The 17,043-nt window shown below is 44.2% G+C and overlaps 1 long non-coding RNA gene across 1 annotated transcript in view; it reads left to right on the top strand.

Annotated features, from left to right (window-relative positions):
• LOC117363474 overlaps window positions 1-4,532 on the top strand; it is a 29,813-nt gene extending 25,281 nt beyond the window's left edge. The window contains exon 4 of the long non-coding RNA XR_004540068.1: window positions 3,254-4,532. This is a non-coding gene — a long non-coding RNA (uncharacterized LOC117363474). The remainder of the gene's footprint in view (window positions 1-3,253) is intronic.
• Window positions 4,533-17,043: the final 12,511 nt, after the last annotated feature.

Here is a 17,043-nt window from a genome sequence, read left to right as displayed (position 1 = left end):
CATAGGATGAGTTCAGTGCGGCCCACACCCAATCAGCACTCCATCTCAATCCAAAGTCCCCCCCATCCAGATCCCCAATAAGCACTTCACCTCAAACTAAACCCCCCAATCAGCACTCCACCTTGATCCAAAGCCCCCCACCCCCACCCCCCGATCAGCACTCCACCTCATGGGGGGAAGTGCCCCCCACACCCCTGATCAGAACACCTCAGCACTCCACCTCGATGGAGGGTGCAGTGCCTACCCACACTCCCCAATCAGCACTCCACTTCGATCAAACCCCCCCCCCCCTCGATCAGCACTCCACCTCAATCCAAAGCCAGCACTCCACTTCGGTCCAGCATAGGCTGTGCAGAATAGTCCTGTGATGAAAGGGCTGTTCTGAAATTGTGGCTCTTAAGTGGCCATGAAATGTCCCATTCCAACCCTTATATCTGCAGGCAACACCTATATGTGAGTACAGTAGAATTAGGATGGGGTTTGGAAGGCTCACAAATTCCACTATAAGTATAGTGGTTAAATTGGAGTATGGGCTTGAGTTCTCATCTCTATGGTTCACTATAGTGCCCACCAGGCTACTCCAGGAATCTGCTGCTCTAATAAGACTGGCCATAATATCTGAAGCTGTCATACAGGCAAGTATGTAATGTTTCATTCACATCACTGGGGGAATTTGGGGAGTCATGCTTACATCCCTCCAGTGGTCAACTGGTCAGTTTGGGCACCTTTTTGGACTTATTCATTGTTAAAATAGGTCTAGCTCCAGATGTACAAATTGTGCTCTGAATGTATTCTTAAATGTTCAATAATGGCAGAAAAAGTCCAATTATAGTGGACAAACATCCAAGTCAAAGGCCTGCCCTAGTCACCACGCCTCTGACATGCCCTGTTGAGATTTACAGTAGATGCACTGGAGATGAACAGCATAGATATCTGTCTATAAAATAGGTTTCAAAAATAGCAAATTATAAAGATTTAGTGAGAAAAACATTCATCTGCCCTTTTATGCCACTTTTTGGATGTTTTTCTTTTTTGATAATGAGCTCCAAAGCATCCTAAATCAGCGAACAAGAAGGCACTGCCCTCCATGTAAACATCACACAAACACAGTGGATCTCAAAGAGGGGTGAAGGGACTGTCAAATTTAGTACTTGGTATAGATGGGCAGACTGACCCTATAGTGTTTATCAGTCATAACTTTCTCTGTTTCACACTGATACATGTAAAGATGATATGTAACAGACAAATAACAGGGGAAGAGATTTCTGAAAATACAGTAGATCTTAGAACTAATATTTTCCATAAAAAAAGAAAACTGGTAGAAGAAAGAGGAAGACCTAGAAATACAACCCAAGCAGGAAGTCAAGAACCAGTTCAGCTGTCATTTTCAGCAAATTAAGGGCCCCTTTTACAAAGTTGTGGTAGTGAGTCAGCGTGGCAAATGCAATGCAGTCCATAGGAACTGAATGGGCTGTGTTGCATTTGTTGCACAGGAATTGCTACTGTGGCTTTGTAAAAAGGACCCTAAATGGCAAATGCTAATTTACACTGACTAGTGTATGTAATTCCTAATGTGAAATAATGTGTCATAAGAGTTGCCATACAGGGACAGGATGAAGGTCCATCAAGTCCAGTATCCTGTTTCCATCAATGGCCATCCCAGGTAAGATCCCAAAGAATAAAACAGATTTTATGCGGCTTGTCCTAGAAATGAGCAGTAGATTTCCCCAAGCCATCTTAATAATGGTTTATGGACTTTTGTTTAAAGGTGACCTGGAATTTAAATACTTGCAGGTTATTGCTGAACTCCAATCAAATCAAGTCTGATAACATTTGTCTCGTTTTCTGAAAGGTAGTATTGCTTATTAAGACCAGACAAAACAAAGTTATCAATGCAGAAAAAAGGCACTGGTGATGGGAAGGGGGAAGCACGCTTAGAAAACTCATTAGAAAGAGAACTTAGCAGAAGGAAAAGACCTGCAAGACACTTGGCAAAATCAAATTAAATGAGAATTTCACTGAATAAAAGTCTGGGTCTCCCAGGCTAATCCTATGGCAAATCATTTCTAATTTTCCTTTCAGTACTGCTTGGGGGGTGAGTGTCATTCAGCAACTTCTGTTTCTCTCCTGAGGCAATTAAGGAGGCAAATCTGACAACCTGAAAAGCTGTAACAAATTCTGGATATGGGTAATTGGAAACAGTACATTAATTAACATGCTGGTTTTTAATGAGGTGAAAGACAAAACTTTGGATCTCTTGGCAAGAATGAACCTTGCCACCCTGGTGGTGACTAAACAGCATTAACAAAATCCTGCTGGAAAAAAAAATATTGGCTTTCAGGTTATTACAGCATTGCAAATATTGATGTGAATTGTGAAATATGCTGGACACTAAGGAATTTACTCCTTCCTCTGGATTTTGGACACTAAGGAATGGCATGTCGTTTCCCTTCCATTTCCTACTTCATAAAATTGTTTAAAATATTGTAGGTAAAAGAAAAGCCATTCTGAGTTAGTCCAAGTCCAATCTCCAAAAGTGGTCAGTCCACATTGCAAGTAATCAGATTTAAAAAAAAAAAATAGATCTATTATCCATAATTCATTTCTAGGGATGAACAATGGCTCTCCCAACTCTATAGGATTAGCTTGGGAGACCCAGATTTTTATTCAGTGAAATTCTCATTTAATTTGATCTAATAATTTAAATAAATAAATAAACTTTTACTCCAAAGCTTACTACTACTTATCGTTTCTATAGAGCTACCAGATGCACGCAGCGCTGTACATTAAAACACACAAGAGAAAGTCCCTGCTCAAAAGACAAGACAAATAGGGTGAATCTATACATGCTGGGCAGATAAGATAGGGGACTATAGAAGGAATGACAAACAGACATGGGTGCTTTACAAGTAGGATGGAGTTAGGATTTAAAAGCAGCTTTAAAAAAGCAGGCTTTTACTACTACTACTATAGTTAACTATCTCCAGAATGCTATCAGATGCACACAGCTCTGCACCGAGACACAGAGGAGATAGTCCCTGCTCGATTGAGCTCACAATCTAATCAATCAAGACAAACAGGATGTCAGGGTAGGGGATACAGTTAATGTGAATGGTTAAACTACTGGCTAGGGTGGTGAGCAGAGGGCACTGGGAAATAGGATTATGAGTTGAAGGCTCTCTCGAAAAGGTGGATTTTCAGCCTATTTTTGAACAAGGGAAGGGGCATGACGCATGGACTCATTCTATTCCAGGCATATGGAGCAGCGAAATGAAAGAAACCAAGTATGGAATTGGCAGTGGAAGAGAAGGATTCAGAAAAAAGCAACTTATCCGAGGAACAGAGTTCTTGGGAGGCGTGTATGGAGAGACAAGCGAAGAGAGATATTGAGCTTAATTATGTGCTGCATGAAAAATACTTTAATTTTGCTGGTCACTAGTTTCAAAGAGCATCTTCTGTTTTTGTACTTTTGACAGGAGGGAGTAAAGGAAGGGGTCATGCCTTAATCCCTCCAGTGGTCATCTGGTCAATTTGGGTACCTTTTTGACCTTTATTTATTTTTGAAACAGGTCTAACCCCAAACATTTAAATGGTGCCCTGGACATTTTGTTAAATGTTTCTTGCTAGAAAATGTCCAAGTCCTAAGCCTGCCCAAAATATGCCCCCTTGGAATTTAGATAAACAGGGCAACCAGCCTAGAAAGACATCTAAAATATAGGTTTTGAAAATAGTGATTTGGATGTTTTAGCAAGAAAAACAAACAAGTAGCACTTTATGCCAATTTTTGGATGTTTTTCTCTTTTGAAAATGAGCCCCATACTGTATATCCCTAGCATCCAGCAATACACATTCCCTTCATCTATCCACATGGTCACATTCTCTTATGCTTTCCCAAACATCATCTGCTCTCCTCATACACACACCACCTTCTTACACTTGCTACACATGTCCTCACTGCTGCTCCCTTGTTTGCTAGCTCTGCTTCTTTTTCAGCTAGCTGGGCTTGGAAAACCCCACTAACCTTGCTTCTCAAGTGGGCAACAGTTTCCCTTCTTCATTTGGTGAAGCTTGGACTATCCTGCACTGCTTCTGCAGGAAACTCCTCTATGAGGGCTTTTATTTGCCTGTCTGTGATGTCAGGGTCACAGATGGACAAAGAAAACATAGATAGTGTTTATTTTAAGAAAACTAGCTGAAAACACATTTCTTACATCAGAGGTTCTTAACCTTTTTGGTTCCCACATCCCTTTAATTGATCAAATAAACCTTCACCACCATCTTCCTAAACCATGTGTCCATTACAGCTGTATTTATTTATTTGGTTGGTTATATATCCCATCCTCCCAGGGGAGCTCAGAAGGGGTTACAAGTTTACATACATATTAAAGTATTTTTATACAGTACAAGGTGTTGGTGACAGGACATTGTCTGACAAGGATGGCAAAACAGTCAACAAAGCATGGCAAAACACAATATAACAACGGTATAGTGAGACATAGCATGACAAGCATTGTATGACAAATCATAGCATGGCAAACATAGCATGACAAACATTGTATTACAAGTATGGTTAACATAGCTTGGCAAACAGTATTATATACTGTATATACACGTATTGCATGGCATACATAACATGGCATACCTAGAATTATATATACAAACATGGTAAGGTAAACAGCATAGTAGATATAGTATACAAGTGTGGCTAATCTAGTATGACATGACAGTATGGTATGTTACAAGGTAGAACCTAGCGTGGTAGACATGGGATGACAAACATTGTGTAGTAGGCATGGCATGAGAATATAGCACAGTAGTCATAGTGGTAATCATAGCATGAAAAATACAATGTATAGTAGAGTAAGAGAGAAATGTGACAGCATGACAAAATGTGGCAAAGCATTATCTGACAAAGCATGGTGTGATTGGACATAGTATATACCATGTTTCCCCGAAAATAAGACCTAGCATGATTTTCGGGGTAGGTCTTAATATAAGCCCTACCCCCCAAAATAAGCCCTAGTCGCCGGCAGCAGTGCTTCCCCGTGCCCTCCGCTGACCCTTTCATCTCTCCCTCCCATCTGAATCCCAACCACGAGACCGAAATACCTGGTAACAAACAGCAGCATTGGCAGCCTTCTCACACCTGGGTGTTCTGTGTGCCATGTTGCTGATGACATCATCAGTAATGCAGCAGAAGAACACCCGGGCGTAAGAAGGCCGCGATGCAGCCTGTGCTGCCGATGCTGCCATTTGTTACCAGATATTTTGGTCTCACGGTCAGGGGTTTGGATGGGAGGGAAAGATGAAATGGTCAGCAGGGGGGGGAGGGATAGAAAGATGCTGCACTAGGGGAAGGGAGGGATAGAAGCTGCAAGGGATCTGCTGCACAGGGGGATGGGAGGGAGAGAAAGATACTGCACAAGAGGATGGGTGAGAGGAGAGGAAAGATGCTGCACATGTGGGGGAGAGGAAGGAAAGAGGAAGAATTGGGGTGAAGGAGAGGAAGGGAGAGATGATCATTGTACATGAAAAAAATAAGATCTACCCTGAAAATAAAACCTAGTGCCTTTTTTGGGCCCAAAATTAATATAAGACAATATCTTATTTTCGGGGAAACATAGTAGTAGATAGAACAATGGGATCATGCATAGTGGAGGCTGCATATTATACCACAGGAGGTGACTGATAGGATAGAGCATTATATGATGGGTAATATAAAGTGCAACTGTTCTTGGTGTGGTGGGAGAAGCGCATCAGCATTTGAGACTCATGACAACAAAGGGCTGGTGCCTTTCTTTGTAGGGTTTGGGAATTTAGGTTAGTGCATTCTCAAGGGAAGGGGTGGGTTTTTATTGCCTTCCTGAGTTCAGTAGACCTAATGATCTTATGTGGGTAGGTAGCTTATTTCAGAGATGCGGTAGGTAGTGCATGTACGATCTTTTCAGGCAGTCTCAAGGCAGTTGCGATAGTACAGTCTTTTCAAGGATCTTGGAGATGAAGGGAATGTTGGAGACTGGTCTATAGTTGCTGGGTTCATACGGATCCAGTGTTGTTTGTAAGATCAGTCTGATTATTGCCAATTTCCAGCTTTGTGGTACTGTTCCCAATTCCAGGAAGGAATTAATTAGTGGTAGGATTGAATTGAAGAAGACATCTTTTCTGGGCATCAGGAGGTTTGGCGGGCATGGGTCCAGGATTGATCCAGAAGGTCGTAGGGTGGTGATCGTTTTTGCTAGGACTTCATGAGATGCCGGTGCAAGGCAAATGAAGGTTTTGGTACCAGGTTCTCTCATAGAGGGGGGTGGGGGTTGTTTGCTGGGGTATAGGGTGTTGAATCCAGATTTGTATGTATACGATAGATTTTTTTTTTTTTCTTTGAAGTAGATGGAGAGGGTTTCACTATCCATGTCAGTTTAAAGGGTTTTTTAATTTCTTTGTGAGACAGTGAGCACATTTTTTGTTAGTGTGAAGAGGTTCTTTGATCTGTTTTGAGTTTTCTGCAGGAGATTAGTGTAGTAGGGGTTTTTTTGCATCATGGATTGATAGTTTGAACTCCTATAGTAGTTTTTTCCAATGGGCTTTGTCATTCTTATCTTTAGATTTGCACCAGTTTCTTTCAGCTTTTCTTAGTTCACTTTTCCTGAAGTTGTCTGTAAACCAGGTGGACAAGAAGTTGCGAGTGTTAAGTTTTATGTTTTTTGGTTTCTGCTAGGTCTTCATATAGGGTCTTAATTTGCATGTGCCAGTTTGAAGCGGCTTCTTCGATGGATGTTGGTTCATTTTTAGTTCTTTCAGCTGTTTTTGAGATGCCAGATGATTGATAGCTTTTCTAGGTTGACTGAATTTGGGTTGAGTATATTCTTGAGTAGGGTGATGTTCTTGGTCGGAGGTTCTGTAGCTGAATTTGTGATATGGAAAGTGATAAGGTAGTGATCTGACCAGGGTACTAGTTTAGACTTGTAGCTGGATGTGAGGGTCGGTGGTTTGTTTTTTTGTGTGTGTGAAGATTAGGTCAAGGGTATAGCCAGCAGTGTGGGTGGTTGAAGTGATAATCTGGTGGAAGCCTAGGAATGGTATTGTTATGAAGTCAGATGGTATCCCGGTTATGTCGGAGTAGTTTGTGAAGTTGCCAAGGATGGTAATTTGTTGGTGGGAGATAACTAGGTTGGTGATGACTGTTATGAGTTTGGCTAAGGCATTCATGGGGAGCTTGGGGCTGTAGATCAGGGGGAATGTGTGGCTTCTGGTATGCTCAGTGGAGAAGGTGAGGCATTCAATGCCATTTAGTGTGATAGTGTCTATCAGCTTTGAGAAGAAGTTTAATTTTACAATGACTGCTACTTCTCCTCCTTTTTTGTTTGTATGAGAGCATACTAAGGCTTGATAGCCTGAGGGGGCATATCATACCTAGTGTAACTGCATCATTATCTTTCAACAAGGTTTCAGTAATCATGAAAATGTCCCAGTTGTTTTCTATGAGGAGGTCATTTAGCATGACGTATTTGTTTCTTGATCTTGCATTTATGAGGGCAATGGATAGGTTTCTTGTTTTAGGGGTAATTTGGAAGTGGGGATTGATATTAGGTTGTTGGAGTTGTGTTGGAAGATTTTTTTCTGGGGGCGGGTTTTAAGATCACCATATCTGCCCTGACCAATAATGACTGGGCTAGCAAAGCACATAATGTGCAAGATTGTTTCAAATGTTTAAGGTGAAACATTTAAGTTATTTAATTTACATTTGTGATTATGTTATCTTTAGGTGAAGAGTATTGAAGGTGATAGGTGGGTGTGGGTATATACATCATGCGATCCTATGGGTGGAGTGTGCATGGTGGCTGGGTGGCTCAAAAAGGCTCTTAGTAGTTAGTATTTTCTTTGTCAAAGAAGCATTCCAAAAAAGTAGAGTCAGAATTATATGAAAAGTAATTTTTATTCAACCAATTAAGAAAACACATTGATAAGTAATCAAATAAGGCTGGTTATATCAGTACACAACTCCAAAACCCATATCCCCCCCATCCCCCCCCCCCACCCCTTCTGGGCAGCAGCAGCACATGAAACACAATCAACCATAGCACTGTAGTATGGGAATGATATTCAAATCAGTCTATCCAAAGGTGTTGTTGAACAAAAGGAGTCAGGGTCAGGCTAAAAGGATACCAGCAAAGACGAAATAACCGACCCTTTTTTGCGGTCAGATCCGGAATGGCCTTACGTTCCAATAGCATCTGTTGTATCATTAATAGTCTCCACTGCTGAAAAGTCGGCGGTTGAGGGGAAAGCCACCGAGTAAGTATACATTTCCGGCCCATAAGCACAGTTTTCCTAATAAAATTTGCACATCCCGGTTTTGGTGGATGGAAGCGTAGATGTAATGTAAAAAGAAAACTGGGATGCAGCCTCCAGGAACACCCCCAAATTTGAGCCACATTGGACACCAAACTTAACCAAAATTGAGACACCAATGGACAAGTCCAAAACATGTGTCCAAAAGATGCCATAGGTTGCGCACACTTCCCACAACAATGTCCCGGACTAAGCCCCATTATCTGGGCTCTCTTGGGTGTATAAAAAGCTCGCAGGAGAAACTTGTAGTTCCGCTCAGTCTCCCCGGAAGACATTGAAGGATCGTTCCCCAAGCGAATGCCTCTACGGATCATATCATCAGAGATCGGCACTTGAAGATCAGAAGACCATTTCAGAGCAATGGTAGGAAAGTCCAGTTCCCCAGAAAGTTCTTGAAGATGCTTGCGATAAAGGCTCAATGGTATGAGATCTTGGGCCGTGAGGCTTAAAGCTTCCTGTAATCCGTGTTGAACATCTACGGTCATGGTTGTAGAAGGTAAGGTTAGTAAGTAATGGTGGAGTTGTCTGTAAGCAAACCAGTCCATGGGAGAAAGAGGGAACTGTGATTGTAAGTCCACAAAGGTAGCTGGAAGACCCGTATCAAGGACCACCTGAGACATGAAGTGTAGGCCCAGTGAAGTCCAGCGCCTAAAAGCGGCAGAGTCCAGGCCAGGCAAGAAGTCCCCATTTCCAGCAATTGGGGTATAAGGAGTGTTATAGGGAGAAATGTTCAACAACTTACATAACAACTTCCAAGCTTTACGCAGTGCAGGTAAAAAGGGGTTAGATTGTAATGATGGTAAGTCCGGTAATTGACGAACATGTAACAAATAACTGAAATGATATGGTCGAAAAGAAAAGCATTCAATCTCAGGCAAAGAAAACCAAGTAGTATTACAAAACCAATCATGTAGATGGCGAAGTTGACATGCCAAATTAAATCTAGAAACACTCAGCAAACCCAACCCCCCTTGACGCCTAGTTAACATCAACTTAGATAATGCTATCCTAGCTCGTTTTCCCTGCCACAGGAATGTTGAGAGGTGAGAGTTATGTTGTGATAAGTGTGATGTAGTAATCATAATCGGCAACATTTGCAACAAATAGGTCCACCGAGGCAAGATCATCATATTATAGAGGGCTATTCGGCCCGAGAGGGACAAGGGAAGTTTTCTCCAATTGGAAAATGTGGCCACTGTACGACTAAGTAGGGGTCGAACGTTATCTGAGTAAAGTCTATTCAAATTTTGAGGGATAACCACTCCCAAGTACGTTAACCGGGAAGAGGCCCACTGCAATGGGAACTCCCCCTCCCAATTCTGGCGCACCTCAGGCGAAGTTGGCATCGCTAAGGACTTTTGTCTATTAAGGACTAGACCAGAGTAGAGATGAAATTCATCCAAAATTTCTAGAGCTCGAGACAGTGAACGTTGCGGATTACCCAAGGTCAATAGGAGATCGTCCGCAAATGCCAACACCCGCAACTGAGAGGAACCCTCGGGCAACCCCACTAGCTCATCATCTTTTTGAAGTGTGCGCAACAAGGGGTCCAGATACAACAGAAAAAGCAAGGGGGACAATGGGCAACCCTGTCGGGTCCCCCTACCCACTGAAAACCCAAGGGATCTCACCCCATTGACCAATATTGATGCAGTGGGTCCAGAGTATAGTGTGTGGATCAGGGACATAAAGCTATCCGGGAGCCCTATGTAATGTAAGACCTGAAACAAATAATGCCAATGGACCTTATCAAAAGCTTTAGCCGCGTCCAGCCCAACTATTAAACCCGGAGTGTTATTCAGTTGAGCACGGGAGAGGGCCAGTAACACACGGCGAACATTTAATACAGAATGACGTGTCTGAACAAACCCCACCTGTTCAGGCACAATAATGGTCGGTAGCAACGGAGCTAGCCGATCCGCCAACACACGAGCCAGGATCTTTACATCGACATTTAACAAAGATATTGGGCGATAAGATTCAATTTCCGTAGGAGGTTTAGCCGGTTTCGGGATTAAAGTAATCAAGGCATCGTTTGCATATTTCGGAAATGATCCATGCGCCTGAATTGCTGTATAATAATTCAGAAGAGAACTCCCTATAGACTCAGATAAGATCTTAAAAAATTCCGGGGAGTACCCGTCCGGTCCCGGGGCTGTGCAAGACTTCAATTTCTTAATCGCCTGCAACACCTCCTGAAGTTGTAAAGGTCTATCCAACCGAGAGACCTGAGCCGTCGTCAATCTAGGCATTCCCGCGTCCTCCAAATAATCATTAATATCCGGGCCCGAATATAACCCCGGAGAGGCGTAAAAAGTCTCAAAATAATTCTTAAAGCTAGCCGATATATCTTCCACAGAGGTCAACATCCTCCCGGAAGCCCCTCGTATCATAGCAATATATCGCGATCCCGACCAACTCTTGGCTACTGACGCTAGCAACTTCCCGGCCTTGTTACCATATTTATAAAATTGGAATTTACGATAAAACAGCAATTTCTTAGTACGTTCATGTATAAGTGAATTTAGCTCAGCTACAACTGTTTTGTACGCTTCATTAGTAGCTACAGAGGGGTTAGTTAGCAATTCACGTTTCAATTGGGTCGACTGTTTCTCTAGGTGTACTATACGGCCTGCTATGCGTCGTGTCCGAGAGGCCACATAAGCAATGACTTCCCCCCGTAACACTGCTTTTGCAGTTTCCCAAAATAATGTTGGTTGCTCTATGTGTTGTGAATTAAAGAAACAATAGTCCTCCCATTTTCCAGTTAAGAACTCCCGAAAGTGGGCATCCTCATGTAGATACGAAGGAAATCTCCATCCAGACCCATGCCCCATAGGACCACCCACTGCCACATCTAGCCAAATCATATGATGATCAGATACCTCCAGCGGGCCAATCGTTGCCTCGGAGACTTTCGCAAACAAGGGTTCCGAGAGCAAAGTGTAATCGATTCTAGAAAAGGAACCGTGGGCTCTAGACTGATGTGTATAGTCCCGCTCATTGGGGTGGAGCAACCTCCAGGGGTCTACCAATCCCAAGGCTCGACACAGGTATGGAACACCCCTTGTTTGTCTCACCGGTTGAGTTCCCACTCCCCCAGAACGATCCATCCCAGGGTTTAATACCTGATTCAGGTCTCCCACCAAAATTAATGGGCAAGTAGAGTCTTGTAAGCAGATATTAACCAAGTTCTGGAAAAAGGAGTGTTGATAGCCATTGGGGCCATATCCCACTAATAATCTAAAAGGCCCACCCGGTCCAATCACCTTCACCAACAGATAACGGCCCTGAGGATCACGCCTGAGGACATTGACTGTGCAGGGTAAGCCCTTCCGGATCAATATGGCTATCCCCGCCCTCCTCCCAGTCGATGAAGCAAAGTATAAGTCCCCCACCCACCCTCTCCGCAGTTTTTGATGTTCTGCATCAGTAAGCCTAGTCTCCTGTAGGCAGGCTATGTCAGCTGAGTGATGTTTCAATTGGGATAGAATTTTTGTACGTTTAGCAGGGGATGTGATTCCTGAAACATTCCAGGAAAGTATGCGCAGTGTCTTATCACCCATAGTGTCCCCCGCCAACCCATACAAAGCAGAGAAACCAGCCAATGAAAGGAGTCTCAGGGCGCCCAGCCTCGCCCCAACACTCCGCAGATACATTCCCCCTAAACAGTGCAGAGAGCCCTAAAAAAAGAAATCCCACACAACAAGAAAAAAGGAACAGAATAAGCCCCTGTAGTAGTGCCGCTGCCACCCAGAAATACCCCCCCCCCCATACCCCCCAACAATCTTCACAACCCCCATCATATAGGAACAGGTCACAAAAGACACCCTCTCCAGGGCTACCCCGGCCCGCAGACATGAAAGACTCAACAGAGCCAATAGGACAGCATCCCCTCATAGCAATCCAGGTCAACCATCAAATCCACTGAGGAAAACAAATCAAAGAGATCCACTCCATCACATCAATCCTCCCCCGCGCTGGGTTTTTCAAGGTGTTTAATGTAGTCAGCAGCCGCCTCTGAGGACTGAAAGGTTTTCCACACTCCATTAGAGAGAATCCGCAGCTGTGCTGGATAGTTAAATTGAAATCTTCGTTTACTGGCCGAAAGTAGGGCACAAAGCGGGTAAAAGGGCCGCCTCCGTTCCTGCAGCGCCACAGAAAAATCTTGGCTAATTCGGACTATGGCTCCATCATACTTCAAGGTATCTCGCTTTGTGCGGTAAACCTGCAAGAGTTCCGCTTTATGTCTATAATTTAGTAGCTTTAGGATAACCACCCTTGGGCGCATTTCCATACCCGGGCGAGGGCCCAGGCGGTGAGCCCGTTCTATGCGCAGGGGCCCCAAGGCCGGGGGTAATGGAAGTTCTTCTCGTAGCCAACTCTCCAGCTGCTCTATCAAACTGCGGTCCGGGATTGTCTCCGGAATCCCCAGCAGACGCAGGTTCGAGCGTCTGGAGCGATTTTCCAAGTCGTCCAACTTTTCCGCTTGTGCTCGAACCTGCGCCTGCAGCGCGCCAATTTCATCTCCCCGGGCCGTAGAGGTGTCCTCCAACGTGGAGACCCGCTGCTCCAACTCAGAAGTGCGAGCCGCCGCCGCCGCGAGCAGGGTTTCGATATTGGAGATTTGCGCCGTGAGTGACTCCAACTTGGGCCCCAGTACCTGTGTGAGTGCCTCCTTGATGTCGTTCAGTGCTGCCTCCGTTAGACTTGAGACCGCCGTCGCGGGGCACGCGGGACTCGCCGCCATCTTTGGATCGCTAGGCCGTCCTCTCTCCCGGTCTTTACGCGCCGGTTTCGCTGGCATATGTTCTCTCGCTCTGGTGAGATATCGGTCCATGCACGAGAAAAGAAATCCGGTGTTCCGTGGCCCCACAGTTAGCTGGGATAACCGTCGCTTATGCACCAAGTAAGCAGGGCAGCCCCGGAGCGAGCAAGGAGACGTCCTCACACGCTCATGGCATCACGTGACCTCCCAGAGTCAGAATTATACTGTTCACAGAATAATATGCTACCTATTTTATAGAAGTTTTTATCCCCCAAAAAAAGGGAGGGAAAGGGAGATAGTTCTGGGTTCAAAGTAGAGCTGGTAATGACTGCAGCTAATGACTGAATTCAGTCTGGTTTGCTTGTATGAAAGAAGCCATTTCAGTGTGCTTCAGTTGCTGATAAGAACATAAGAATTTTCCGCTGCTGGGTCAGACCAGTGGTCCATCGTGCCCAGCAGTCCGCTCTCGCAGTGGACCCCAGGTCAAAGACCAGTGCCCTGAGACCAGCCCTACCTGCATACGCTCTGGTTCAACAGGAACTTTGTCTTAAATCCCTGGAGGGTGTTTTCCCCTATAACAGCCTCTGGAAGAGCGTTCCAGTTTTCCACCACTCTGGGTGAAGAAGAACTTCCTTACATTTGTACGGAATCTATCCCCTTTTAACTTTAGAGAGTGCCCTCTCATTCTCCCTACCTTGGAGAGGGTGAACAACCTATCTTTATCTACTAAGTCTATTCCCTTCAGTATCTTGAATGTTTCTATTATGTCCCCTCTCAGACTTCTCTTTTCAAAGGAGAAGAGGCCCAGTTTCTCTAATCTCTCACTGTACGGCAACTCCTCCAGTCCTTAACCATTTTAGTTGCTCTTCTCAGGACCCTCTCGAATAGAACCGTGTCCTTCTTCATGTATGGCAAACAGTGCTGGACGCAGTATTCCAGATGGGGGTGTACCATGGCCTGGGTTAGCGGCATGATAACCTTCTTCAATCTGTGTGCGATCCCCTTCTTAATCATTCCTAGCATTCTGTTTGCCCTTATTGCTGCCACTGCCGCGCATTGAGCAGATGGCTTCATTGACTTATAGACCAGTACTCCCAGGTCTCTTTCCTGGGGGGTCTCTCCAAGTACCGCCCTGAACATCCTGTATTCGTTTATAAGATTTTTGTTACTGACATGCATCACCCTACACTTATCCACGTTGAACCTCATCTGCCATGTCGCGGCCCATTTCTCGAACGTGTTTATGTCACGTTGCAGATGTTCGCAATCCTCCTGCGTTTTCAGTACTCTGAATAACTTCGTATCGTCTGCAAATGTAATCACCTCGCTCGTCGTACCAATTTCCAGATCGTTTATAAATATGTTGAAGAGCACAGGTCCAAGCACCGAACCCTGCGGCACTCCACTGGTGATACTTTTCCAGTCCGAGTATTGTCCATTTACTCCCACTCTCTGTTTCCTATCCGCCAGCCAATTTTTAATCCACATGAGTATTTCACCCTCGATTCCATGGCTCACAATTTTTCAAAGTAGTCGTTCATGCGGAACCTTGTCGAAAGCCTTCTGAAAATCCAGATACACAATGTCGACCGGGTCTCCCTTGTCTATCTGCCTGTTTACTCCCTCGAAGAAGTGCAGCAAGTTCGTCAAGCAAGATCTTCCTTTGCTGAAGCCATGCTGGCTGGTCCTCATCAGATTGTGTCTGTCAAGGTGCTCAATGATGCGGTCCTTTATCAGCGCCTCTACCATCTGCTAACAGTGCTAACTTCTAACAGGTTGCTAAAATTAGAGTAATACACATTTATACTTTCAAAGCAGTCATGCTTAGAACTACAATGTTACATAAATTGTACATATTTTTGAATAAAATAACCATTTACAAATAATAGGGCACATTTTTACTATATCAAGTTACCTGGGCAAATTCCTTTGAAAACTGTCCAAATAATTGCATTTACTCTGTCTAGAAAGTCTAGATTTCAGTGCTCTTCTTTGCATTAGTGCTGCCCAATTCCCTTATTCGAATCAATTCACTTCAATTCAATTTTTTTCCCCATAAATCGGACACACTGATTTAGTGAAAGCCCCCCTCCCCCACGGTGAGGCCTGACATACTTCTAGGGCCTCCTAAAGCAGCAGTGGCAGTGGACGACCAGCAGAGGTAGGCTCTGGACAGGCTGCTCGTGGACTGCCCTGCCAGGGACTTCCCTCTGCCACATCACTAATGACATCACTGATGACACAGCAGAGGAAACCCCTTGTGGGCAGGATGCAGCCTGTTCAGAGCCTGCCTCTGTTAGCCATCCACCACTGCTGCTGATATATCAGATCTCATGATGTGGTGGGGTATCAGGTGGGGAGAGGGTTGATTGACAAGTGCTACACAGGGGGATGGGAAGGATGGAAAGCTGATGACATGGGGAAGAGAGGAAGAATTGTTGGACCTGGGGTGGAGAAGAGGAAGGGAGTGCAACAAAGAGAGGTGAAGGATAAATCCTAGCTATGATGGAGGGGAGGGAGACATGCATGGAGAAGAAAGAGGGAGAAATGTTGGACATAGGGTAGAAGGCAGGGAGAGTTGGTACATGGGGAGAGAAAAATAAATATTTCACATTATAATGGAGGGGAGAAAGGGAGAGATGCTGCATGAAGAGGAATAGAATTTTGATCCAGGGCACAAAGCAGGGAGAGAGAGTTGAGAAATGGTAGACAGTGGGAAAGAAATGTTGGATATGGCAGTGAAAGGGAAGGTAAACAGGGCGACGAAAATGATAGGAGGCTTGCACCAGAAGACATATGAGGAGAGACTGGAAGCCCTGAATATGTATACCCTAGAGGAAAGGAGAGACAGGGGAGATATGATTCAGACGTTCAAATACTTAAAGGGTATTAACGTAGAACAAAATCTTTTCCAGAGAAAGGAAAATGGTAAAACCAGAGGACATAATTTGAGGTTGAGGGGTGGTAGATTCAGGGGCAATGTTAGGAAATTCTACTTTACGGAGAGGGTGGTGGATGCCTGGAATGCGCTCCCGGGAGAGGTGGTGGAGAGTAAAACTGTGACTGAGTTCAAAGAAGCGTGGGATGAACACAGAAGATTTAGAATCAGAAAATAATATTAAAGATTGAACTAGGCCAGTTACTGGGCAGACTTGTACGGTCTGTGTCTGTGTATGGCCGTTTGGAGGAGGATGGGCAGGGGAGGGCTTCAATGGCTGGGAGGGTGTAGATGGGCTGGTGTAAGTCTTAACAGAGATTTCGGCAGTTGGAACCCAAGCACAGTACCGGGTAAAGCTTTGGATTCTCGCCCAGAAATAGCTAAGAAGAAAAAAAAAAATAGTTAAGAAGAAAAAAAAAAAATTTTTAATTGAATCAGGTTGGGCAGACTGGATGGACCATTCGGGTCTTTATCTGCCGTCATCTACTATGTTACTATGTTACTATGTTACTATGAAAGATGGGTGGTGAATATGGAGAAAGAAGAAAACCTCAAATGGGCAGGAGACTCTGGTAAGCAAGTTAACAAAAGACAAACAGAAACCAGAGCCTGAGACCAGATAAACAAAAGGTAGAAACAAAGAAATTGATTTCCTATTATGTGTTTGCAATATATCAGATTTGTAATGTGTATTCTGCCAGAGCTGGTGTTAGACAACAAGCATGAGCTAGGATTTAACAGAGAGAGAAAAAGTCTTTTTTTGTTTATTTTGTTGACACCACAGCATCGGCGTGGAGTTGGAGAGGGCAAAAAGGGATGGGGTAGGTGAAAAGGCTACAAAATAAACCCACAAAAATACTGCTGGGTGATAGTAAGTTCTAAATAAAGTGTCCCAAAGTGATGAACCACTCAAAACAAAAAATAAGGGGCACTCAATAAACCCGCCAGGATGTTTGGAAAAAATTCCCTACTGGGCAGGAAAAGTAAA

The sequence above is a fragment of the Geotrypetes seraphini genome, chromosome 7 (assembly GCF_902459505.1).
Source record: "Geotrypetes seraphini chromosome 7, aGeoSer1.1, whole genome shotgun sequence".
Taxonomy (NCBI): Eukaryota; Metazoa; Chordata; class Amphibia; order Gymnophiona; family Dermophiidae; genus Geotrypetes; species Geotrypetes seraphini.
The sequence above is the reverse complement of the archived record's forward strand: the minus strand, read 5'-3'. Positions and strand labels throughout refer to the sequence as shown.